The 27,445-nt window shown below is 42.4% G+C and overlaps 1 protein-coding gene across 6 annotated transcripts in view; it reads right to left on the reverse strand.

The window, feature by feature from the left end:
• The window catches only part of LOC143028414 (uncharacterized), a 254,050-nt gene that overhangs the window by 79,727 nt on the left and 146,878 nt on the right, over window positions 1-27,445 (reverse strand). The window lies entirely within an intron of this gene.

Here is a 27,445-nt window from a genome sequence, read left to right on the forward strand (position 1 = left end):
TTGGGAAACACTGGCCTAATCTCTCGGACCCCCAAAGGGTGCCGGACAGGTAGTGCGTTACCGCCGAACAAGTAGTGCGTTACCGCCGGACAGGTAATGCGTTACCGAGAAATCTACGTATACATACTGCGTATGTGTATATACATACAGACATACGCAGTAACGCAGACCGCCCTAAGAAAATTAAAATCAGTAACGCTTTGACGGAAATGCACCCCATATTCTTCGGGAACGCACTACCTGTCCGGCGGTAACGCGCCCAGGTCTGCAAATTGGCAAAAAACTTTAGATTTTCGATTGGTCACTTCGCCCTGTGCACACAACGACGCAGTCCATTACGAGTGTCATATGGTCGCCTGGTGCCTACGAGTCCCAACTGTTAGAGCACATAATCAATATACGGCATTCCTATGGCTTGCTGCACGAGAGCGGTTACGTCACAACAACGTCACACAACGGTCGTCGAAAGCTTTACAGAATATTTAGCTGCAAACGAATGACGTCACATAATAACAATTTTGTTATATATACATTATATAAAGTTAACACTAATTATCAAATATATTTTCAAGGTAGTGAATTGCAGCGATTAGATACCATTTTGTCTTAACAGAATATTTAGTTGCAAACGAATAATGTCACATAATAACAATTTTGTTATATATACATTATATAAAGTTAACACTAATTATCAAATATATTTTCAAGGTAGTAAATTGCAGCGATTAGATACTATCTGTCTTTTCTTTTTCTGATGTCAATCTTACAGAACCCGAAGATGTGAAACCAGATTATATGAACGACAGGTGGAGTTCGCCTAATGCATCGTGATGTCTTCAGACTGATTTCGTTTTTTGAATATTTCAATACAATAAACATCATCAATCACATTTGCAACATGGTATAAATACAAAATTAATCTAGCTGTACGTTCTATGGCACAGCTGTAGAAAATCAGAACGCGGAGTTTTATATATAATTTCATCTTTCATATGAACTAAATCGAGAAATTATGGGACCTGAATAAAGTGCATCTACATTTTATATTTCTTAGTATTTCATTAATATTCGTTATCAAACCTAACCTAGCCTGGCTTGGCTTACGCAGATTTAGCTAAACGAATTATTCTCCTACCGTACAGTGCACGTCTTTAAATTTTATTTTGTATTCTATAAGAACCCAGCGCTGAAGGCACAATGGAAGACTTGAAACTGGTGGCTCCTTCGCCAAAGTACACCACTATTGTACCCTGGTACATAGCAGCACAAAGCATTACAGACCCCGACAGGTTCCTTTAAGAACCTCGACAAGTCGTGATGCCTGGTTCAGCCATGGTGGACGAAGACGCACGCCATGCCATACCCGTGGTACTCACGAGCGGTGCGACACACACCAGGTTAGTCTTTAAATAAGCGCTGTGAAGTGTTGCCACCTCGAGCCAAGCGCCAGGTAGTTTTATTGGAACCATCTGGTCAGCACCAGTTGCACCAAAGTCTGCCACGCGAGTGCTGCGGTTGCTGCACTTGGCAGGATGCAAGAGGTCGAGGGGTGAGGGGGAGGGAGAAGGCAGGTAGGTAGGTAGGCTCCCTTCCCGTCACTCCTAAGTTATACATGCAAGAGTACACGTATGCGTATGATTGCAAACGTCTAATATAACACACACGCACACACACACACACGCACACACACACACACACACACACACATATATATATATATATATATATATATATATATATATATATATATATATTCTTCATTGAAAGTGATGGCTCAGTCTGCATTTATTACTTTTTTAAATGTATTTTCCATATGGTTCCTTTCCAAGGAACATAAGTCCATAGTTAGACATATGGAAAATACATTTAAAAAATAATACATGCACAGCCAGCACTTTCAATGAAGTATGTATAAGGGAAAATCTCCTGCCTGCATATACTATTAATATATATATATATATATATACATATATATATATATATATATATATATATATATATATATACATGTACGTGTGCATATACATACATACACACACGCTAGTGCGCGTACACAGACACACACGCACACAACTAAAATATGCGTTAATGGTATGGTCCCTATACTGAGTGAAGAATATAAACAGAATCGAGATAATACAAAAGGGGAGTAACCAAACTGGGTCCCAGCCTGGCAGGTAAACCACACGAGAGGAGACTAAATGCACTGGGTCTACCAACTTTGAAAGATCGAAGAGAAAGAGGTGATATGGTTACAGTATTCAGGTCGCTAAAGGGGACAGGCTTCAGTAACAGAAGAGATTTCTTGGCTAAGGATAGAAGGGCTTTAAGACGTCATGAGAATACATTAAGATAGATTACACGTCTAAGGAATGTGATGAAATAGAGCTTTACATACAGATACATAAACACTAGGAATAGCTTAGGAGATATTACCGATCCTGGAACAATCCATGAATTGAAATATAAATATGATAATTAGATAATAAGGATATAGAGCAAGTTAGACCCACAAATGAATTTGAAGATAGGTATGGTAAATTGAGAGTAGAAGACGGAACCGCAGAAGAATTGCTTCTTTTCGGTACACTAAGGTAAATACAAATGCACACACCTTTAGGCCGAGTCCACACTGAGCCTCGTGCAGTGCTGCATGAGGGAGTTGGCAATGTTGAATGAAGCGCTGAGTGTCCACACTGTCAACACTGCCAACTGCCTCATGCAGCTCAGCACGAGGCTCGGTGTGTGGACTCGGTAAAACAAACACGGACACTCACGCACCACGAAAACCTGGGCATGCAAGCGTGATTGTGCGTGTTTGCGACAAAGGAAGAGAATGGATAAGGAGGAAACGAATATTAGAGTGGTGGGGTGTTGATCAGGGAAGGGAAAGTAGGGGAAATCGAGTGGGAGAGGAAAGGGAACGAAGAGTGGATAATGGTAGTGGTGTAAGGGAGGAAGAAGGGAAGGGGAGTGGAAGGGATGTGCAAGAGGAGTCAAGGGCAAGGGGACGGAAGGGGAAAGATTTTGAGGGAAGGAGGAGGGGAAGGGAAGGAAAAGGGGAGAAGGGGAGCGGAGATGGAGGTGAAACTGAGGAGTATAAGGTAGGGGAAAATGGAGTTTCGGGGAAAGGGAAGAGGAAAAGATAGGAACAAGATCTAAGCAGTGAAGATTAGAGGGAAAGAGGTACGATAGACATATCTTGGTTTGGAGTATAATCTTAGAGAATGTGGTGGGAGAGAGGGTACGGGTATGCAGGACTGGGGTACAATGATAAATAGGGAGAGAGAGAGGGATGGAGAGGGAGAGAGAGAGAGACGGAGAGAGACAGACAGACACATAGAGAGAGAGAAGAGAAAGAGAGAGACAGACAGACAGACAGAAGAGAGAGAGAGAGAGAGAAGAGAAAGAGAGGGAGAGAGAAAGAGACGTTTGAGGGTCAGTGGGTTAATGTGAAAGGTAAAATGAAGATGAGCAGGCGTGGGTATGAGGAGGCTTTCGGAGACCAGGTAGGGGAAGACGGGCGGAGGATGGGTGAAGGAGGGATGCCGGGAGGCGGGGAGGGAGTGTACAAGAAATACGAGAGGGAAAACTGGTAAAGACAGAAAGGGATTGGCAGAAACCAATAACGGTGGCAGGTGGTCGTTGGAGGAGAGAGAGGAGGACGAGGAGGAGGAGGAGGAGGACGAGGAGGAGGAGGACGAGGAGGAGGAGGAGGAGGGAGCTGGCTTTTGGGGGAGACGGAAGGGAAACAAGACAAAGAAGAAGCGTCAGGAGTGAGGGAAGGTGGCAAAAACGAACGGAATCGGAGGAGAAAAGCGGAAGAGGGGACAGATAAAGACGAGATGTGGACGATGCGGAGGGAGGTCGAGCGGAGGATCGATAGGGCCAAAGGACGTACAGATCTGACGTCAAAGTTAAGATTTGGGGTGAGGAAGACGAGGAAGGTTGAAAATGGAACGGTTTGAGGTGGAAATAAAGCGGTGAAGGTGGAAATGAGAAACGTAGATGATAGAAAGAATTGATAAGTGATGAGAAACTGCAGGAGAAAGGAGTGGCAGGGTTGATGAGATGGTGCTGAAGACTGTGGAGTCTCAAGCTGGGAGGGTTGGAGGGGTGACTTATACTGAAGTGAAATTCTGCATTTATTCCCCACACACCACCATACCAAGCCGGATGAACTCTTCTCTTGTCGAAGGATTGTCACGGAGGTGACTAAAGCATAGTCTGGTAGACAGTGAACAGAAAGGTATGTTTCACACGATTTGGCTGGGGTTTAAAATACTCCGATCAAGTACGGAAGTTGCACTGTATTATCAATAGAGTTATTCCCACACTTTACCCCAATCACACACACGTTCACAGATTGTGTCGGATAAGAAATGTAATGGAGATGTGAATGGCTTCCTCGCTCCCTCCTCTTCGCCGCCTCCGCCTTGCTGACAGCCACCAGCTGTCCAGAAGAACTAAAACGGCCACGATCGATGATGCTAGTGTGATGTCTTCATCAGAAACTTTAAACCAAAAAACATTTTGCTCTCAGGTTCAGTAACTTCTTCCTAAACGAAGTTGCCGTTTTGTCCGGCATACGTGTTAACTTCATGAATACCACTTTCGTCTCGACGCCTTCTTAACGACGACACAATTTCCTGATTTTGCTCAAACTAATGTCAGATGATTTCGCTCAGACGGAAGGAAGAACTTTCTGACTGATGACTCATTACTGACGACTATCGCCGGTTTTTATGGTTGTAACAAATTTATTCAGCCCATTGAAACACTTTTAAGGATATTAAGAGGAGACTAAAGGCAAAGGAAAACAAGGAGAGGGAATTATAAGAGATAGTATGACGAAAGAAAAAATACAAAGAAGGAAGGAAGGAAGGAAAAAGAAGAGAGGGGAAGAGCGGGGGTTGGGAAGGAAACAGAGACAGGTGTGGGTGAACCAAGAGGAGAGGAGGGAAGGAACAATGTCACTGGGGATGACAAAGACACGAGGGAGAGCAAAGAAGAAGCACAGAGAGCCGGGGGTAAACGTGGAAACAAGACAATCAAAGAAAGATGCCGCTAGATATTGGATGAGTGGTGGTTGTGGTAATCATACTGACGGTGGTGGTTGTGGTGGTGGTGATGGTATTGGTAGTGGCTGCTGTTTCTTGCTGTTGTTGTTGTTGTTATAGTAGTGGTGGCTGTGATGGTGGTGAAGGTAGTGGTAGTGACTGCTGTTTCTTGCTGTTGCTGTTGTTGTTATGGTGGTGGTAGTTTTAGTAGTGGTGGTGATGATGGTGGTAGTGGCTGCTGTTTCTTGCTGTTGTTGTTGTTGTTGTTATGGTAGTGGTAGTTGTGGTGGTGGTGATAGTAGTGGTAGTGGCTGCTGTTTCTTGTTGTTGTTGTTGTTGTTGTTGTTGTTGTTGTTGTTGTTGTTATGGTGGTAGTAACCTGGTTCCAAACCTGAGGGGAAATGAGAATCGGAAAGACAGGAAAGATAGAGTGGGACGGGGGAGTGGACGGGGGAGTGGAGAGTGAAGGAGGGACAGAGGCACAGAAGGGAGTATAGGGGAGACAAATACAGGGAATGGGTTATCATTCATTATTATCAATTCATCGACATATTTAGAAACAATATATGTTTAGGATTTACATGATCTATTTTTCAAATATACATCTTTACATATTTTACAGATTATCGTAAGATTCCGTGGGAGGAAACAAAGGTGAAGAGAGGGAGGGAAGGTGTAGGGATGAAGGGAGTATGGAAACGAAAATGAGAGGAGAGATACTATGTACAAGCGCGGGTAAAGCGGAGGCAGGAAGGCGAAACGAACAGACCGGAAAGGTGGAAGGAAACGGAAGAAAGGGTACAAAGGCATGGTATGGGATGCTAAAGAGGAGAACAAAAGAAGAAAAGAGAAAGAGCGGATGCAGAACCACGAAAAAAGAGCAGAAATAAGAGAGATGGTGTGAAGAGGGTCTATTCTTGGTACAAGAAAGCAACGAGAAGCGGAGAGGAGAGAAGACAGAAGAAGAGAAGAGAGGAGAGAAGATAGGAAAGAAGAGGGAAGAGTAGAGAAAAGAAGAGGTATGGTGTGAAGAGGGTCTATTCTTGGTACAAGAAAGCAACGAGAAGAGGAGAGAAGAGAAGACAGAAGAAGAGAAGAGAGGGGTGGAGATAGGAGAGAAGAGGGAAGAGGAGAGAAAAGAAGAGACGTCAGGAGAAAATAGAAGTGTAGAGAAAAGAAGCGGGGAAGTCAAGGAGGGGAATCAGTAAAGGAGAAGATGGGCAGAGGTTCACGAAGGGTCAAGGCCACACTAAAGTTTGGACCAAAAATCCAATCCTCAGCACCCATCCCGAACTCCAACCATTGGGCGGGGTGTTTGGGGTGGGGGTGGGGTGGGGTTGGGGTGAGGGTGGATGTACATGTGGCACTCAGCGTGGGGAGGGGGGGAGCCGCTGGTTCCAGGATGGTGGAATAGAGGATGGGAAGGAACAAATCATGGGTGGAGGAACTGGAGAGGGAGATATATGTTGTAAGGAAGAAGGAGGGAGAAAGGAAGATCGAAAAACAAGGATTACGTGAGAACTGGTGAAAGGGGTAAAACTGCAAGTTTATAAAACACACACACACACACACACACACACACACACATATGCAGATATATGGGATTGGGGGAAAGCTGTTAAGGGTAGTCCAGAGTTTTTACGAGAGTAGTAGAGTTTGTGTTACAATGGGAAATGGAAAGAGGGAGTAGTTTATGATAAAGGTGGGACTGCGTCAGGGATATGTCATGTCGCCATGATTGTTCAATGTGGGCATGGATAGGGTGATGCGGGAGATAAATGTAAGGGTAATGGGTAGGGGACTGGAGATTGTTAAATAAAATGTGAGCCAGTTGTTGTTTGCTGATGACACTGCGCCTTAGGCAGGGCCAGAGGAGGGATTAAGGGAGTTAGAAATGGAATTCGGGAAGGTATGCGATAGGAGAGAGTTGAAAGTAAATGTGTGTGTGTGTGTATATATATATATATATATATATATATATTATATATATATATATATATATAACATTGTGTTATGTTTTATACATTATATAATATATTATACATTTTATATCACATACACACAATGCAAGAGTGGCAACAGAGTACTACAAAGGATTACAAAGGATTACAAAGGCGGAGCATGTCGACAGGAGACCTTTTGATCCATATCTAGGTCGGATGCAAAAAAAAAAAAAAAAAAAAAAAAAAAAAAAAAAAAATATATTAATAATGTAAAAATAACAAATAAAATACATAAATAAATGCATAGGTATAGTTGAATAACAAACAAAAAGGTAAATAGTAAATGATTATAAATTGACATATAACTAATAATAAATGAAAATCAGACAGACAAATTATAACAAAACAAAAACAAATAATATAACATAAATTATAATCATTACAGCATCTTACTTAGGTATTTATCTAAATGATTCTTAAAGCTTCGAACTGAACTACATTGCACTACCTGTGCAGGAAGTTTATTCCATTCATTAACTACACGGTTGGCAAAGTTGTTTCTACCTACTTCCAAATTGAATCTATTTCCGGACAGTTTGAGACCATTGTTTCTTGTCTGATTCTCATTCAATGTGAAAATTTGGTCACTTTTGATGTTGTCAATTCCCTTTAAAATCTTAAAGACCTGTATCAAGTCACCTCTGAGTCTACGCTTTTTTAGGGAAAACAGATTCATGTGCTTAAGTCGATTTTCGTATGATTTATTTTTGATATTTGGAATCAGTTTTGTGGCTCGCCGTTGTACTTTTTCCAGTCTGTCAATGTCTTTAATGAGATTCGGTGACCATACGGAAACAGCATATTCCAAATGTGGACGAACTAACGATTTATATAGCTTGTTAATGAGTGATGGACTTTTGAAATCAAAAGATCGCGCACGTTACCTGGTCACGTGTATCTCCTTATAAAGTCTCTGTATTATCTTCCCCCGCACCGGGATTCCCCACTCGTCCCTCAACAGACAACTGAAAAAGTCGTCGGCGAACGTACGGTGTACCTTCCGCCCGCTTTCAAACCGTGACGACAAAGTTCATCGTTACGAAACCATTTGGCTTAGACGTCGCTTCGAGCGACATCTCCCCTCCCCTCGCCTCGCCTCGTCTCCCTTTCCCGTCTCCTCCCTTCACTTCCCCTCCTCACCTCCTTCCCCGAGGACGACGTTTCCAATAAAGGAAACCAGTTTCTCCGGGAAAATGCGCACTCGGCGGAAGCACGGGATAATATTCTCTTCCAAAAAAGTCTTTCCCAAAGGTAAATTCTCACATTCTTCCAAGTCTTTCCTTCTTTGCAGGTGCAAAGAGACGAAAGAAAAGGTGTACTGTCTTCTCTCTTCCATCCCCCTCTCTCGCTCTCATTCTCTCTCTCTCTCTCTCTTTTGTCTATTTTTCCTTCTCGTTCCCTCTCTGTCCCCGCCCTCTCCCTCTTTAACACACTCTCTCTCTCTCTCTTTTTGTCTCTATTTTTTCTTCTCGTTCCCTCTCTGCCCCCGCCCTCTCCCACTTTAACTCTCTCTCTCTCTCTCTCTCTTTGCACTCTCCTTCTCTTTATCCCTCTCTCCTTTCTCTCCCCCTCTCTCCTTTCTCTACCCACTCTCTCTCGTTGTGTCTCCCCCTCTCTCTCTCTCGCTCCCAAATTTCCTTCTCTTTCCCTTTCTCTTTCCCCCCTCTCTCTCGTTCTTTCTCTTTCCCTTCTCTCTATTTTCCTTCTCTTCTCTCTCCCTCTTCTCCTCCGCTCTCTCTCGCAGAAGACAGGATTCCGGGGGAACTCAGATCGAGAAACCTTGCCGAAGAAGCGGTCCTCACCCAGTCCAGGAATGCCAACACGGAGATTTCCTGGAAACAAGAAACCCAATACGATGGATGTAACACTACGCGAAGGTCACAGAACACGTAATATTTTACTCCCTGACAAAAGCACAGCCCAGCAAGAGCATAAGAGCAACACATCAATGCAAAATTATCCAAGTTACCGGGTATTTTGGGGGCCTATGATTCCCCAGCAAGAAACAGCCAAGGCAACAGACTGACTGACATAAGCGCGATACAGCAAGCGAAACTCTTCTGTGAATAGTGATACATCGAAATTTATCTTTTCACTATGTGTGACAATTATACCTTCTTAAGGCTATAGCCATGCGATTTTATTCAGTTAAAGGAAATTCCCTACGCAGGGAAATGGTTTATGGTATGCTGGAAAGGTTGGTACCCCTGGAGAACTACAACCGGTGATGGTAATAGTAACTGTTCTGCAAATGGTGGCAGTAGGTTATGGGTGACGAAAAAATAAAACCCCAAATTTATTATTCGTACTTTGTCAAATTAAAGGGATAAAGTTACACTTTTTATTAATTTCCCAGTTAATCAAATTTGTAATTACATTTTCTCTGCAATTAGACGAGATCCAGGTGTACACTATTCAGATGAATGGACGTGCACGGCATAGTAAAACGAGTCTATGTTACTGAAGTTAAATTTTCAAACATCATCCTCGGAGAAACTGACGACCTCATTGTATAACAGAAAAGAAACCGTCAACAACGTACCAAAAACTATTAACAACTTAACACAAGCTGTCAAGGCCGTTTGGTGGTTACCAAAGCAGGCTATTTGGAGCATAACAAAGGAGTGGGTGTGGGAAGAAACGTGGTGACGTCATGTCGTCCAAAACTCAAGGGAGGGAAGGAGGGAGGGAGGGCTGATTGCATGTCTCCTGAAGTTGGTTGATGTAGTGACAAAATACATTCTCTATATCAATTTACAGGAGAGGAAGAGTAGTGTAAATGATTTCTTGACATGTGAATCTTGCACAATATTCTGAAGTTACCTCGCAAAGGAAGTCTAGAAAAGTTTCCCGATTCGTGGTTACGCCAACTGAGATGATCGACACCAACTTCGGGATGGGGGTGGGTTGTGGAACAATACATGTCAGCCTCCGTCAATACAATAGCTTCCTTTACACATTCTCTGATGGTGAACACTAAACAACATTTCCTTTAATCAAACAATCTAAGAATATCAGACTAAGAATCTCCAACGCTGCAACACGTTTTAATACTCGACAGTTTCATTCAGCTGACGAATGGCTACTCTGTATCGGTCATTGACAGATGGACGTCACAGTATTAAACGTGATTCGTTGCTGGTGACAGCGGGGATCGTTCTCCAAATACACTTTTTAGTTGTCTCTAGATGATTCATGAGGCCGGGAGAATCATATTCCCGGCCAACGCATTTGGTGATAGTGCAGTAACGCTAATTTTGTGCAGTTACATGAGAAATCACTTGCAAGAAAGGAAAGTGGGTATTCAAGTGTTAAAGGTAACATATCATCACCCTCTTTTTTTTTTTCTTTTTTTTCTACCCAGGGCAGTGAACAAGATGCAGGGATGACCCGTCATCCAGGAGGTGCCAAGATAAGAGGGAGGGAAGGGGGTGGAGTGTGATAGGGATGGAATGGGTGGGAGTGGTTTTTATGCCTTTGTTTTTTTGGCTACTTCCCTTGTACGTGGGAAAAAGCCTTTGGTATATGTATGTATGTACCTATGGCAAAGACAACCTTGTTTCAGCTGACGAGTGATCACGGTACTGATAGAACACCATCCCAGCCAAGCCCAGAAATAAAATACGAAAAGCGTGACGCTGCTCGTAATGTGGCGCTGTAGACCATCTTGCGTTGCTGTGTTCAGCAAAGTGGGGTCAAGGAATATAGCGCAATGTGTGACCAATAAGTGCTGTGATGCAATGCGTTTGTGCTGCAGTGTGTGCTGCATCTGACGCTACGCTGCAGTGGGTGGGGCAGCCTTTAGCAATAGATAATGTGCTACAGATGATGGCGTACCATGGTGGATGTGTCCCGATGTGGATGACGCGTTGCAGTGGAAAGAGTACCGATGTGGATTGTGATGCAGTGGACTGTGTTCTGCACCAAGTGCTGCAATGGATGGCGTATTGCCGTGGATAGTGTGCTGCAGTGAATGGTGTAATGCAGTGGATACGTGGCCTTCTGTTATGGGTGATGTAGTCTAATAGATAACGTGGATAACGTACTGTAGTGGATCGTGAGTTTCAGCGTTACAGTGGGTGGTGTGTCGAAGGAGGTGATGCAGTTTGTGTATTTTGCACTGAGGAGGAGCAATAGGGGGAGGAGGAAGAGGAAGAGGAGGAGCAGAAGGAAGATGAGGAGGAGGAATAGGAGGAAGAGAAGGAAAAGGAGATGGAGATGGAGGAGGAGGAGGAGGAGGAGGAAGGTGAGAAGGAGGAGGAGGAAGAGGAATAGGAGGAGGAGGAGGAGGAAGAGGAATAGGAGGAGGAGGAAGAGGAGGAGGAGGAAGAGGAGGAGGAGGAAGAGGAGGAGGAAGAGGAGGATGAGAAGGAGCAAGAGGAGATGGAGGAAGACGAGGAGGAGCAAGAGGAGGAAGAGGAGGAAGAGGACGAATTGGGTCTGTCCTTGTACCGCAGTCGGCGTCTGCTGCCTACTCTAGACGAGTCTGTTGTAACGGTCCTTTTTATGTGCTCTAGCTGCTGGCGTGACATAAAGCGCGCGGGGAAACGGACATATTTCATTTCGTGATATGTTCTCACTTGCAATGTGCTCCGTTTATTGTTTTTGGCGGGTGAGACGATACGCCATGCTGTGGGCTCGAGTTGGTGATTATGTGATGTTGGCGCGTGTATCAGTGGTGAGGTATTGTTGGCTTGTTAGTAGAGGGACTATGTAGTGGGTGACAAGATGTTTAGTGGTAAGCTGGGTGCAAGAAGGAAGTATGTGACAAAGTCGATATATAGCTTGATATCTACTAAAACACACACACACATTATATATATACCACGCACACACACAGCACGATCAGCCTCGTCGTTTATTTCAAAACTGCATATAAGCACAATCTAATACTGAAGGTCATTTGCAAGCCTCTCTCCTCTTCACTACAGGAAGTCAATGTCGTTTCCCAGTTTGCCCGTCGGTCAGTGAGTGTCTGCACAGCGTCTCTGCGTATGCCGACATGGCTTCAATGACCCTCTCGAAAGAACGGCGTCATGAAGAAATATGAAAGACAATCACAACATCGACTTCACTAGACCTACTCGTACACTGAACACATAAAGATCATCTACAAAGCGTGTGATTCTCTTCTTCTCAAAATGACCGAATTCGTGATTATTTGCCCTGAGAAATTATCCATCAACACACAACTCATTACAAAGGCGGAGCATGGCGACAGGAGACCTTTTGGTCCATAACTAGGTCGGATGCGAAAATACATATATATAATAATAATGATAAATAAATAAAAATAAGAGTTATAATAATATAAATAATGATAATAATAACCACCCTTCCAAGCAAGAGACGAAACCAAACCGCCACATGAAAACCTCGTTACGATCCAGCCACACCATCGCTACTTTCGCGTACGCATGATTAAGGATCCCAGCGCTCACAACGTTCCCGTGAATCTTCCCTACATAAACCATTCTATCCATATCATGCATTAATTTCTCTCCTTGAGGTGACCATGTGTGGACGACAGACGTCGAGGGGGACAAAGAGAGAACACCAGTTCAATATATCTTTAGGACTTCTACTCAAGAAACTTACGATTCTCAATTGTTATTAGAACTAAAGAGAAAATTTAGTACAAGCGGCAACAGTGTCATTATGGGTGTAGATTTTCTCAAGTTAAAAGTGACTGGTAATCTTTTTTGAACGGAGATTAGCTTTCAGTTATGAAAGATTCTGTAAACACACATTTGCTCTGACTGTCGTCAGTCGATTTAACTCAACCCCTGCCCAGGGATTCAAACTCATGGCCTTCGTTGCTAGGATGAGCACTAGACGCTGGCCCACCACCACCAAAATTAACCGCAGTGGTCCGCTGTACAAGGACGCGTGCCCGAACAGAGGCCGTGTGTGTGTGTGTGTGTGTGTGTGTGTGTGTGTGTGTGTGTGTGTGTGTGTGTGTGTGTGTGTGTGTGTGTGTGTGTGTTCGGTAATGACTACTGGATTAAACGGCGATAAGGGTGAAGAGTATGGGGGGCGTGGCGTATTGTGAAGGTGCTTTGTGGTTGGAAAGGGCTATCATAAGATATAATGGAGTTCCTTTACATTGATGGAAATGGTGTTTTGGTGGTAATCATTGTGGCAGAGTTGTGCACGAAATGGTGGTAATGTGGTGACATGGTTAGTGCTTGTAATAGTGGTGTGAATTATGACAAATAGTACCGGGTGCAGAGGCGTGAACCATGTGATAAAAGATAGCGAGAACAAAAGAGATACAAGAGGGCAAAGGCCACCAAAGTCTCGATAGTGGTGTTGGCGGTAACTCGTGTAACTTAACCCTTCCACTCCTGACAACATAACAGTGTTGGCTGTCGCCAGGCGTTTCTATTCATCCAAGAGGGGAACACCGCAAGTGGATAAAGGCCACCAAAGGCTCGATAGTGGTGTTGGTGGTAACTCGTGTAATTCAACCCTTCCTCTCCTGACAACACAATTTCTTTGACTGTCGCCAGGTGCTTGTATTCAGCCGAGAGGGGAACACCACTGCGCAATGAAAAGGTGTCATGTCAGCTGTAGTGGTGACAATGCAGCAAGGTCACGCCTTGAAGAATTCGTTTTCTGTAGAATTCGTGTATCATAAATCGTTTTTACTTATTAATGCTATCACCCCGCTGGAACTTGCATTATGGAAATATATCATTATTAATACTTTTATGTCCCACATATCAATATGTAAATATCTATAAATGTTAGTAGTATTATTCTGTAAAGTTAGAATTGCAATTTATAAACCAAATTATTCGCGGTGTTCCTAAATGTGTATTATGTCCTTCTTGCATAAAGAATTATGTTCCACAGCCAAGACATCGGCTTAGCTCGCCTATACCACGCATTTTAATTTAGATAAAACAAATCCCGAGAGATTTGGAGTTTAATTCCGACCTTCCTCTCGGAGAAGTATACCCTTTATCAACTGTAACCTTAAACTACAAAGACGAGGGAGGGGGGAGAGGGAGGATGGGAGAGGGATGGAGGATGGGAGAGGATGAGGAAAACGCTTCCTGAAACTAAAAGTGCCTCGGACTCTCCCTCGACAGCTGCTAGAGATGGTGTGCAGCAGCTTCTGGGAGCATCAGTGGTGCAGTAGGCACTGCATCCGTTCGGCATCGACCCACGACCTCGTCATCGTCCTTTGCCTCTCGGGTCCTCGCTCCCCTCAAAACCGACAATTTGTTTTTCCTTCTCCTCCTCAGCCTATTCATTATCGTCATCGTCACCGTTTTCAGTGACCTCTTCATCCACTTCTGGTTGTTTTACCCGTGAGATGACTTCCCTCTACGCCACGCCTCGATTCTTCTCCTCCTCCTCCTCTCCCTTCCCCTCATCCTCCTTCTCCTCCACAGCCTCACACAAACCTCCTAAACAATCTTCGTTTCTTTCCTTCCGCTTCCATTGGCTATTCTCTACACCCACGACTTGTCCCTCGCTCGTTTCCTGTTTCCTTCCACACTTTTCACCCTTGTTCTTCTTCCCACCATTGTTACTATCATCATCATCATCATCATCATCGTCACTACTGTTGTCGTCACATTTCTGTTTTGACTTCCATCCACGTCCTGTTCGATGTCGTTTGTTAACTTCTTTTCTTCTTCCAGCCTTCCAGTTTACCTCTGTTTCTCGGGATTTTGAGAAAAGGAAGAAGAAGAGGAAGTAGAATGAGAAGAATGAATATATATATATATATATATATATATATATATATATATATATATATATATATATATATATATATATATATATATATATTGAGACAAAGGCACTTAGAAGTCAGAATGCACAACTGGGGACACTTTTTCATAACTGCAAGCATATTAAATAAGAAAGCATTGCCGACTATTTCCACGAAATATCTTGGCTATTAAACTTGAATTTAGGCAACGAAAGCGTTATTTTTCAACTCTGAATAAATCGTCTGTACTTCGAAAACTGCTTCGGTTTTCATCTTCTATCGCCTATTTGCCCTGTTTTCTTAGCTGTGGTTTAGTTTAGTTAATACCAACAACCTCGTTAGGGCCAGTAGGCCTGCTGTTGTTTGTCCTTCTTTTGTGTTCCTTTGAGGAACTTAGGGAACGTTCCGCGCATACGAGGAAATAGACTATATGCCGAGGTAGCCTACGTAAAGCACATTTTACGGATCTGCAAAGAATATGAATATTCATAAAATGTGCAGCACCGATAAAGAATTCATAATTCGTAATTTTCAGTTTGCCTTTCTTTCCTTCTTCACCAAAATTAATATTTTTTCCTTCTATTCTTCGGGTATGTAACATAACACCGAATCTCAAGTCTCAACAATAAGTAACTATTCCCATACGCAGCGTCATGGTTCCTGTATCTATCTTACGTACCAAGAAACGCTGGCTTTTCCTGTAGGTCGATAAATCTTAGGTTGACCTCGGGCGACTTTGGAGATTTCCCGTCTTAGCTCGCAGCAGCCCTACCTTCAGCTGTTCCTCTCCTCCTCCTCCTCCTTCTCCCCTCCTCCTCCACCACCACCATCAAAACAAAAACCACCACCACAACTACCACCCAACCACCTCCTCCTCCTCCTCCGTTCGCAACATCCAAGAGATCCAGCGGTCCCATTTTTTCTTAATCTTTTGAATTTGCTCCACCTTCTCCTCTAAGTCTCCATCCTTCCACCTCCCCCGAGGTGTATTTATCCTCCTCTTCCATTGTTCCTACCCTTCCTCCACTTCTTCCCACTCCTCCTCCACTTTACTTTTCTTACTATTCCACTTCCACCTCCCGTTATTTACCTGTTTTCTATTCCTTTGAATTCTACATATTTTCCCGCCCCGTTTCCCGTCCGCGTTTTCCTCTCACTACGAACGCTCCGTACCACTGACGGACAGTTCAAATCATGACCATAGTGTTAGAAAAAGAAAGAAGATAATTCTGCGGTGAAGTGTCAGTATAACTAACGGCGGCGTTTAAAGAACAGTTTCGAAGCGGAATAGTGTCTAAGAAGGAAATATTTTTGGCCTAGTTTGTACGATGGGCCTACGGTTCCAGTTTTTCTTGAAATCTCACATCCTCCTCCTCATTCTTCTCCTCTTTCTCCGTTCCTTCCTGTTCTTCAATCCACCGCTTAACCCTTTTCACCGTAATGATGCCAGGGGATTTCATTCAATACTGAGCAGGACCTCGTGCTGAATAGGTTATTAAATAAGGACCATCTCAACTATTCCTGTGGTGGACTGCCACTCTCCTCCAATATTTCCCCCAGTTTTCTTTATAATTTCCTTCGGCTTTTTTTTTTTCAACTTCTGTTCTCCTGTTCTAGACAAAGTTCCTCCACTTCGAAGTTCGTCCTCCGTTCTCACCCTCGTGCCTCTTATCCTCCAGAATGAAGGAGACTGCAAGAGACCATAAGGCCTACACTAGGCAGCTCCGTATCCATCACCACCTGTCACCCCCATCCATAAAGACGTATAATCATTTCTTAAAACAATTGATAGTTTCAGCGCTTACTACATGGTTACTAAATCTATTCCATTCGTCGACCACCCTATTGGTAAACCAATTCTTGCCTATTTCCTTCTTAAATCTAAAATTGTCCGGTTTAAATCCGGTTACGAAACTCTTCGATGGAATCTTTGTCACGAAGCTTGAAGGCCATGGATAGTGATGTGATATGGTTTAACGTCACAAACTCCCACATATCGGGAGGCTGGGACGGTGCCCCTTATAGAGGGCTTTGTAGCGTGGGATTTAATGAACCATGCCCCTTGGTTCAACTTCGCCGGTGGCAGGGTTCGAGCCGCCATCCCCTCGACCTTCGCTGTACGTAACGACGCCCCTAACCCGCTCAGGCAGTGGGTAGTCCAGCGTTTAATATATAATACGCTCATTGTCTCCAATGAATTGCCTCTCCCTCTGGCACCCAGCGTTCAGCCCCTCTCCTTTTAAAGGAAGAACCCGGCGACCACAAACCGGGTCGTGAAACTCTGAGCTCTTTTGTCCGTATGCTTGATTGCTTCCCCTTTCTCTTCATTGCCCACAGCAGATTGGTTCTCTGGAGCCGGGGGGTGTTCGATGGAGTGCCGATCTGAACTCGACCTTCTTCTCCGGGTTCTGAATTCTCTTGCCTCACTGGAGTCAGGAGCTTTTTTACCTATAACTACTCTTATGTTGTCTCTGTGTCTCTAGCACACTGGTAGTAGACAGAGAGACTTGGAGGACAGTACGTACGAGCGGTACTAACAGACTTGCAATCGAAAATTCACGAAAGAGAGCCGAAATCCGCTCCAAACGTTCACCAACGTATGGCTGGAGCCCAACCAACTCCTCGCGAAGAACACCTTTGCCACAAATGCGATCAAATTTGCGGCTCCCTCATTGGACTCAACAGCCACCTACGATGGCATGAACGACACAATCGTTAAAATTCATCATCATCACAAACTCATCATCTTCACAAACGGATGCAGAACAGCGTCGTCATCGGCAACGATGGGCCGCCATGACTGACTGACTCTTATATTACCCCACATCCCAGCAATTTCTTGTCCCATGACGCCCTATGCCAGCAAAAATTTGACGCAGCCCGAAGGGCTTTCTCCCCGTCTTCTTTTCTGCATGAGGGGACGGAGAGGGGAGGTCGCCGAATTTATGAAGCGGCCTTGCTGTGGATGTGCTGTGTCTTGCGATACTGCTTCTGACCCAGACCAGTGGACAGGATGCAGGGATGATCCGTCATCCAGGAGGTGCCAAGATAAGATGGAAGGAGGAGGGTGGAGGGGAGTGGAATATATAGGAAATGGAATGGGTGGGAGTGGTTTCTATGCCTCTTTCTTTTTGGCTACCCCCCGTGTAGGGGGAAAAAGCCTTTAGTATATGTATGTATATATGTTTTCTTTTTCCAACTACGTTCTCACCTGTAGAAGCCCGACGACAGTAAAACAGTTCAAGCTATTAACAAAACTTTATAGCAGTTGTTCCTTCGATAAATATACACAATCACACCACAGGACCTGGATTGTTATGCTACATGTGAACACAGGACTTTCTCCCAGCTCCAGTAAAATACAAATATAAACAAAATCCCTGTAAACCCCTTTTAAGTTCCTTCATTGGATCCCTCACCCCATCCCATTGCCCTATGGCCGTGGTTCCCAAACTGGGGTGCTGAAATCAATTATAGGGGGTGCTGGGAGGTGATGCACACAAAAATCACATTGATATATGTATCATTGACTACCCAGTTGTGCATATTTGACTTTTTCCATGCTATTTTATTTTTCTAGAGGTGTTCTTATTTCTTCTACAAACAATATTCTCAATTTGTTTCAGTTCTAAGGAATCAAGAAAGTAAATCATCAAGCAGTACACTTCACTTTTTTTTATCATTCTAGTAACAATATAGGGGTGCTGGACTGCTTAGACATGACAACAGGAGGTGCTATGGTCGGAAAAGGTAGGGAAACGATGCTCTAAGGCATCTGGATGGTGTGACCTACAGTCTCTCCTTCCAAACTTGATGGCACCTTTAATCTCAAAATCAACCACATCCTTCTGGTAGAGCTACTTTAACGAGCTAGTACCGAGTTGTAATCATTATAATTTTTCTTCTTATACACTTACTTTTAAGTGGTACTCAGGATATGAAGTGTGAATACTTTTGAGTCATTGAAAATGAGAATACAGGAATGAAATATGAATCCCGAAAACAAATCTGAATTTTAAACAAAAAATAAGTTTAAGTAATATGAGAGATTGAGTGGTGGAAGTAAAACGAAGACGATCTAGGAATTACTCTAACGTTTCGACCAATTTGGTCTTCTTCAGAGAGATGTATAGAAAGTTTTTTGTTTTTTTTTAATGAAAACAACATTATGTCTATCAAATTCAGAATTCAGTGTGAAAGTCACACACGTCACCCATTACCTGTCATATTAGACTTACAATATTCCAATTTAGGAAATGAGGAAATAGGAGAAATTTTACTTAGAAATTTGTTTTGATAATTTCGATTTTCTTAAAGGGCAACCACTTTGTAAATAAAAGGTGTCTAATTTTACCAAAATTAGTTTTTAGTACTCCTCAAAGTCAATGATAGCCAAATAAATTACACAAAAACTTTTTCGTTTTTTATCACAATTTGAAATTACTGATCCTATCCCCAAAACGTCATCTGCTTCACCCGCAGCGCCATCTACACCGCAGTGACGTCAGTTGTACTCATACTTCATGCATTATCGTTGCGTTTGATGAATGTGGATTGTGTTGAGCGCCGCAGGCTACTAAATATCAATCTTAGGAATTACGAATACGAGGAGAGAATTACCAAGGAAACTACACGACTCGGATGAAAAGAATATGAGGAAAGAGGCGGAAAATAGTAATATATTAACTTAGAACTCAGAGATAGGCAGAAGATAAGTTTACGATAACTACCCAGCAACAATGATATTATTCACGTAAGAGCATTCACGGAGAGCTAAATGATGGAGCTGAATTCTCTTTCAATAATACTAAATGTTTTTTTTTAAGAATATACAAAACAAATGATAATAGATGTTGTTGTATTTTTGGAAATTTAGATTATATTTATTAGATAAGTAAGATTAGAAAAATATAACCAGGAGAATAAGTGAATAACATAGAAATTACAGAGAATAAATATAAGAAAAATGAAAACAAGCCAAAAGATAGATAATTAGGAAGACAGGGCTTCCGACATCACTGATAATTATGTAATTCAAGTTACATAAAACCACGCAGTAACAAATCACCATAATCAACCTTTTTACTGTAGACATCATTGCTTACAAAGCTTACAAAATATATGTATTAAGTTGCAGACATCATTGTTTACTAAGCTAGGGAGCGAGGTGTGAACGTGCTGTAGGATTATGTAGTAGCACACTGCAAAAATACCGAATGCATAACGTATACTATCCTTGCTTTCTTGAGTAACCAATGATAGCACTACAGAACAACATGGACACAGACGCTATTCCATCCATTGTTCGTACAATAAACTCATTATAAAACTTAGACTAGGCATATCACTCTTATAATTACTGTATTACTCATAAAAGTACTCTATTGTATTATTGTCAATGTATCACTGCTATTTCAATAAACCTATTATTATTATTATTATTATTATTATTATTACCCTTCATCCACGAGGTGCTAAGATGGGAGGGAGGGTGGAGGGGTGTGGAGTGTATTCAGGGATGGAATGGGTGGGAATGATTTTATACCTTTTCCTTTTTGGCTACCTCCCTCGTAAGGGGGAAAAGCCTTGGTATATGTATGTATGTATGTATGTATTATTATCATTATTATTATTACAGGTAAACACCAATAATGCACTTATATGAAAACTTCTTCGGAGAGATAATACAGTTCAGATTGATAGCCCATAAATATCCCGTCTATTAACACAGCAAGGCTGTCAAGGGATATTTATGGATTCGAAACTACGCTCAAAAGACGATAAAAAAAAATCTAAGAATATCATCCGTTTCGCTACAGGACGCTTGGATTGGTGCGCAACTCATGACGTCATCGGAACAAATGCCAAACGATGGTGATGTATGCCGTATTTCAAAATGTAGATTAGCAGACGACGAATATTTTCGTCAAAAAGTCCCTAAAATTGTACTTCTGAGATAAGATATTTTGCAGACGACGAATATTTTCGTCAAAAAGTCCCTCAAATAGTACTTCTGAGATAAGATACTTGTTTTCAAAATGGTTCTCATGAAAATAAACATTACATTACAAAAGAGAAAATGCAAAATTGTACCTCGGCTTGGCGGGTAACCTTTAACAACTTCGCTGTGATGACACATTTTAGATTTTTTCCTGGCTAACCCTGAGCAATTCTATTCAGCCACGATGAGTACACGCATGCCGTCTACCATATATGAAACTAATACATATAATACGAAGCTGCTGCCATGGAAGAGTTGCTTGCAATTCATGTAAAGTCACAGATACACGCACGTATTGATGTAACCGCATTCTGCTTTGGCACAAACGTGTGTATATATGCATGAGTGGAGTGGGGGGGGGAAATATGTAATCAAGTGAGTCAGAAGGGACATGACACAAACACACCTATGACGTCATGCCATTCCTCTCAGTTCGAGAAGCTTCCAGAAATACCTGTCGCGGATCGAATCGTGATCGGAGTGTGTGACTAGAGCATATTTATGTTTATCGATCGCGCAGACGCTTCCATATACTCTATTTAGTAACCAAGTTCTCTGATATCATGAGTTAATGAAATCAAGATATCTTTTCACTAACCTACAGCACAGTGTCTAGAAATAACGACGCACTATACAGCAAACAGAACAAAGAATGGCCTCGTCCAATATGGACACCAACCACACATGCTTTCATGACTCAGGTACTGGATTATATGAACCTAACACACGAGCATGCGACATGATGTAGTAAGAAAGATTAGTTTTGAGTCATATATGACAGGTAGTACTGTAGCAAGGCCACGCCTTGAAGAAATCATTTTATGTACAATACGAGCACCATAAGTTTCTGTATTAATAATTGTCACCCCGCTGGAACTTGCATTATGGAAATATAACATTGTTGATATTATTATGTCCCAAATATGTATATGTGAATGTCTATAAATGTTAGTAGCATTATTCTGTAACGTCAGAATTGTAATTTGTAAGCCAAATTAGTCGTGGTGCTATTAAATGTGTATCATATCCTTCTTGCATAAAGAATTACGGCCCGCTGCCAAAACACCAGCCTTATTTGCCTATACTCCATAATTTTTCCAATAGATAAGTCCCGAGAGAATTTAAATTCACTTTATACCATCCAATCTCTCACTGACAACCTACACCTACTGTAGAAACAATACACTAGAGTACCTCATTCTGAAGGAGTTAAAGCTGTCTCAAGGAACCCATGCACTATAAAAACGAATTATAACCCGGTGATGCGCTTACCGATTCTATCAAGGCTGTCCCTTTTTTCATTAGCTGGCGAGACATATTTGTACTTGCTGTTCTGGCAATTTTGTTCATGCGAAGGTAAGATCTGAATCTCAAGAGATTAATCATACCCCTCATCCTCCTCGTCCAGCCCCTAAGAACTACACCCCTTACAACACGACTCCCAATCCCATTTTAGTGTCTCATCCATGAAGCCTCTTCCCCCATCCTCGCCTTTAACTAAACCCTACAGAAACTCTTGAGGGCTTAACAGCTTCGTTTCCTTTCCCTTTAACTCTCTGACGTCTCTTTGTGAGGCGCCGTAGCTCTCAAATTTTTAATGCCACTTCTCATCTCAACCAACCTCATCCTAAAACCGAAAATCATTCTTTAACACCACAGTTTTCTTACAGCTTCTGGCGCTGCACCCAACACCACCACCATCTTCGGGCCACCACTACCACCACCACCAACTCTCCAGGTTACATCTTTCAGCCGTATCTCCCTGTCTTCTTACCTTGCCGATCAGCTTCCAAGCGATTCCAGTTCGTGCGAGCAGGAGTCCTTATGTGGCAGTATGGCAAACAAACGAGTTTCCTTTCTTGGTCCAAAGTCTTCTTTTCACAACCTAGACTTCAACAACAACCCCGTCCTTGTCATTTTCGTCGTCGCGGTTTAGTTTTAGGATCGATTCTGTCTCTTCTTGAACGACGAAGTCGATAGCCTTTCACGTCGGGCGCTACTGTTAACTTCTTCGACGGCACTTTATTATGATATTCCCTTGCTCAACATTATTTTCTTCCTTCAATGTTCTGTGCTCTCTCTCTCTCTCTCTCTCTCTCTCTTGGAGAGCAGCAGTATTTCTACACAAGCAGGAGTGTCCCGTGGTTCCGCAAGTTCCCTCGGCTCAACGATTTGTTAACGGGAGCTGTTTGGCTTCCTCCCGAAGAGTCCACCACAAAAACCGTGCACTTGAGTCCCGGCAACCCAATGACGCGCTTTACATATTTTGTTCTTAACAACGGCAGACGGTTCAAGAAGGATCTCGACCGATCTCGAGGCTATTTCCTTCCCAGACAACACCTATAAAGTCGTCTGACCCTAACCAAAACAAAAGCTGCACAGTACGTCACTTGAAGGAAAGAGTTCACCCTACGGGAGTACAATAATTTGCAGGTCATATAACCACTACACTCCCGCGTCCGCGCATCCTTCTGTATATATTCAATAATTCTATCCACATATGAAACACTCCTTATTCCATCAACCCCAGAAACAGTGAGGAAAATTCGGGGCTGCGTACAAACAAAAGCGCTCGTTTATACACGTGCAAGAGAGAGAGTGAGTGTGTGTGTGAGTGAGTGAGAGAGAGAGAGAGAGAGAGAGAGAGAGAGAGAGAGAGAGAGAGAGAGAGAGAGAGAGAGAGAGAGAGAGAGAGGCTGGGTCGCGTCGGTTGAGGCGCCGGCCGATAGCGTGCAGGTGCTGACCTGAGATGCAGCGAGGGCCACTGTTCAAGGTAGAGGACTTTGACCCGAGATGCCGAGAATTTATTGTCAAGAAAAGCCGGTGAGCTTGGTCACTTAACAATGAATATATATATATATATATATATATATATATATATATATATATATATATACATATTATATATATATATATGTATATATATATTATATATGCATATACATATATATACACAGACACACACATAAATATATATATACATATATATAAGTATATATACATATATAAATGTATACATATATATATATATACACATTTATATACATATATATATATATATATATATATATATATATATATATACATATAAATACAAACACACTTATATATCTATATAGATATACCTATGTAAATATATAATTACACCCTTCAGACAGGAATCCTTTAGCCTCCTCACTACAAGGTAATCGCCTCTAATATATCAGAATAAAAACTTTTTCGCATATCAGTTAATTAGGAGGCCGGGGGTCGGTGGGGACTCAGAGCAAAATAATACCTGAGCCACCGTATCCTCGTAAAAACTATCAACTGTCGCCAGCTGGTCGTGTACAACCATCTCTAGAGCCAGCTCCACCCTCTGGTTAAACGTCAAACTTAAGGTCAAAGAAAATGGGCGGTTGTCTTCGCCAAAGTCTTAGAAAAAAAAAAAAAATGTAATTATCTTCATTGGGAACGTAAAAAATAATAAATCAATAAAAAAATACTTTAAGGTGGGGTTTGGGAGAATTACACTAATATCTATTTGAATGACATTATATAACCCTTTCCCTTTTCTAGATTTCGAAATAAACAAAATCAAGCTAAAATCGATGCATATGGAATATATTTTTTCAAGTCCACTTGTCTGAAAACACATACTGCATAAAAATGGGATCAATGAATTAATCAATCATTTTATTGGCCCTGTTCTTATGCAAGGGATCAATGTGAGGTACGTTGGTTTCGTCTTTTGACTCCTCTAATCCAAGAACAATTGATGTCTGACTCATTCAGAAATATGTCACGAGACCAAATATATAAAATTCTAGATAACCTACGCATTTGGCCCTTTGAGCAAAATCTCACAAATGTCAACAACAAAATACAGCAACAAGGCGCCTGTCAACACGGATTCCACACGAAATCGAAGTATTTCTTTTGAGTGTCAAATACCCAGACATAAATCGAAAATTTATCATGCGTCACTGATCACCCATAAACATGGTCAAATAGATACAAGTTTTGCAACAAATGCACGACGGCTGCAGAAATTAAACTGTCTGCGGAGGCTAACAGTTGAAGGCCATCTACCACGCCGCCGCATGCAAACGAGCCTATCTAAACAAACGCAGGACCTATTAAAAGAATCCTGCTCAAGTGGCAACATCTCAAAGGAAAAATATAGACAATGTTAAAAAAAAAAGTAATTTCAAGGTGAAAAGGGAACAGCACGACGAGACAAAAACATGCTAAAGTGCACTCCGTCAAGGAGTGACCGAGAGGAATTTGATAAAGATACGAAGAGAATGAAAATAAAAGAAACGGCAAAAAGAACCAAAACAAAAATCTAAATCACGAACAAGAAAAATTAAAAGAACGAGAAGAAGAAGAAGAAGAAGAAAAAGAAGAAGAAGAAGAAGAAAAGAAGACGAAGACAAAGAAGTAGCGCCTAACCGACCTTGCACCGACGCGGAGTCGTCCGCGTCGCAGCAGCAGCAGCAGCAGATGCAGCATCACCGAGAACCTTGGGTCACGTCAACATTGTGAAGGACATACTTATCGTTAAAACTGAGACAACGGGGTCTCGACCCGAATCCGTCTCCTATAAACTAAGTAAAACAGCTTAGCACTTGCCGGAACAAAAACCTGCAGAGAATTTCATCGTGTTTTGCAAAAATGATTCAAAATTTACGCGACACATCAAACCCCCCCAGTGAACTGGTATCTGACTAACTGAATAATATACGACCCCTCAGATTCACCGTCGTTAATTGATACTAGATCTCTTTCTTCAGCAAAGAACGAAAAAATCCTTCTTACAACCTAGGAAGGGAAACCAAAAGAGAAGTCAAAACGATAACAAATAATATAACTAATTACATGACGTGCATATATACATGAAACTGTAACGCCGCTCCCTTCCCATCCCTTCCCTCACTCCCAGCCTCCCTCTTACCCATCCCTCGCGCCCACCCTTTCCTCCCTCCCTCTTCTATCCTCTTTAACTCCCTCCCCACCTTCCCTCCCTCCCTCACCCTCATTATCCCTCGTCTTTCTTCTCTCCTATCCTCCTTACCTCCCTCCCTCCTTCGTCCTCACAGGACAACGGGTCAAGACAATTCTTAGTGTTCCCCACCGACACCACGAACTTGAAACTTTATTTTTGCGTCTAGGCGGCTCCGTCTGTCTGTCTGTTTGCCTTCCTCCTCTACCCCATCCTCTTCTGCTCTACGACGACCAAGACTGTATACATAGGTGACTGTTAGTAGTCTTTAAGAACATAAACATAAGAACATAAGAATGAAGGAGACTGCAAAAGACCATAAGGCCTACACTAGGCAGTTCCATGTCCATTACCCCTTGTCATACCCATCCATAAACTTGTCTGACCGTTTCTTAAAACAACTGATAGTTTCAGAGCTCACTATATGGTTACTAAGTCTATTCCAATCTTTGACCACCCTATTAGTGAGCCAATTCTTGCCTATTTCCTTCTTAAATCTAAACTTGTCCAATTTAAATCCATTACTGCGAGTCCTGCCCTGTTGTCTTAATATGATGACCTTGTTTGCGTCACCCTTGTTAAAGCCTTTGATCCACCTGAACACCTCTATTAGATCACTCCGCACTCGTCTTTCCAGAGGTTGAAAGTTAAGGTGTCTAAGCCTCTCTTCGTAAGGTAAATTTCTGAACCCATATATCATTTTGGTCATTCATTTCTGTACTGATTCAAGTAAATTCATGTTCATTCTATAAGACGGAGACCAAAACTGTACCGCATAGTCAAGGATGGGTCTATCGCTAGACAGAGTTTGATAGTTACCTCTGCACTTCTATTCGTAACCATCCTAGCAATGAAACCTAATGCTCTGTTTGCTTTATTCCTGGCGCTAATGCACTGTTCCCTGGATTTAAGGTCAGGACTCACTAGAATTCCCAAGTCTCTCTCGCACTCAGTTTTCTCTAAAAACGTGTTATCTAAACTATATATGTTTTCGGGGTTGTGTAGCTCTACGTTTAACACGCTACACTTTGAGATATTGAAGTTCACTTGCCATTTCACCGACCATGTGAACAATTTGTTAAGATCATCCTGCAGAATCTCGACGTCGTCTCCTGACCTAATTAGGCGTCCTATTTTAGTGTCGTCCGCAAACGTACTAACATCACTATTAATCCCATTGTCCAAATCGTTTATGTACGTAATAAACAATTAGGGACCCAAAACAGAACCCTGGGGGACTCCACTAGAAACACTCCCCACCTGGATTTTACACCGTTTATGGTGACCGCTGTTTTCTGCCACTGATTCAAGATCTAATCCATTCTAACCCTTTAGAGATGGACGTAGGAGAGAATCGCCTCCCCATCACCCATCTTCAACACCTTGATTTCCCTTTGCTAGCGCAAACTCGAGGAGTTGGCACTTGGTCTGTGGAGACTACATCCATCCCCTCTATCAACTCTGAGTTCACAATTGGTCCGATCTTAATTCTTTTCTTTCCGGAGCGACCCTCCACGGGCATTCTACTTGATCGCTACTCCTGTCAGTCAGTGACAGAATAAAACACACACACACACACACACACACACACACACACACACACACACGGTAGTTCCCGACTGTCACTACGGCGGTCCGGGTTCGAATCTCAACCCTTCTTTCCTTTGT

Source organism: Oratosquilla oratoria, chromosome 9 (genome assembly GCF_046742065.1).
Source record: "Oratosquilla oratoria isolate Oo_2021 chromosome 9, ASM4674206v1, whole genome shotgun sequence".
Lineage (NCBI taxonomy): Eukaryota > Metazoa > Arthropoda > Malacostraca > Stomatopoda > Squillidae > Oratosquilla > Oratosquilla oratoria.